Here is a 1,264-nt window from a genome sequence, read left to right on the forward strand (position 1 = left end):
ATCAATTCATTTGCATTTCTTTCCAAAAACAAGTGCCCTGCTCTGAATCCTTTCTCCTTCCATCTCCTCCCCCATTCATGCAGAAAATACACAAATGACCAGAGATAGCCTCCATTTACACATTATTGTGCTCAGACCCTCACTACAGATACGTTATTGGATGAATCAAAAATACTCATTTGGGTCTGACCCATCTTGTCAATACAAGGTAACACCACGAGGGCAGATGGTCAGACAGGCATTCCCATACTTACATGTTGCCCTGTGCGTTGAATATTCTGAGCCTTTTTCCAGTAACACAGAAATAGAAGGGAAGCTTCTTAAAAGGAAGTTCAGCATATTGTACTTGAAATGGAACTAGGGTTTACCCACACATCATTCTGTTTACATACCATGGACCTTAATTTCTGCACAGTTTAATGCATATCTCTTTAAACATCAGTTTCTTAAAGATGAACACTTTACAATAACACAATTGCTTTTAAGGTTTTCTATCGCTTTCGGAGGCCAGACCTGCAAAGAGCTGAACCCTCACCTCCCATGGAAATAGGTCTAGCACAAGATGGATATTGCCTAATTTATTATCTTTGTGTGTGGCAGTTTTGTTCCTTGAAAAACATGCTGTGCTTTGCACAGCCAATGAAGGGTTTAATCTAAACAGGTAGCAGGGATCCTGATCTGTAAATATAGCCTACACACTGTGGTGGCAGTTTTGTTGGTATTTTGGTAGGGACCAAATAAAATTCTCTTTGGTGTTAATAAGTTGAATATCAGCTTTTCAGGCATCCCAAATGCAAAAGCAATTAAACTCCTTTATGCAACAGAGGTTTATGAAACTATAAGAAAAGCTGCCCAAAATACAAGCTGGAGTAGGAGTTAAGCCAAGTGTTGTCTCCAGAGTCTGAATCCAAATGAATGTTTATTTTTTCAGACCATAACATTTCCAAACTATATTGCCTTAAACTGAAGGATATGAAGTAATGATTACACAGCATTTCACCGCTTTGACTGGGATGAGTCTCCTCACCCACCAGGGTGCAGATGGGGCCACTAAGCTTATGTCAAACCTGTGCATATCAGGTGCAAGCACAAAATCAAACCCTGTTTGAGTAGTCAGTCTGTTTAATGTTTATGCCTTCCTCGCATCAACCAAGCTTCCTTGTTTCCTGATAGAGCACAGAAAGTCCTATTTCTCTACTTATATGGCTCTAGACATACACTCACACTCTCTTCTGAAAAATTTCACACCCTAGAGTGATTTCTG

The sequence above is a fragment of the Pygoscelis adeliae genome, unplaced genomic scaffold, assembly GCF_000699105.1.
Source record: "Pygoscelis adeliae isolate BGI_AS28 unplaced genomic scaffold, ASM69910v1 Scaffold211, whole genome shotgun sequence".
Lineage (NCBI taxonomy): Eukaryota > Metazoa > Chordata > Aves > Sphenisciformes > Spheniscidae > Pygoscelis > Pygoscelis adeliae.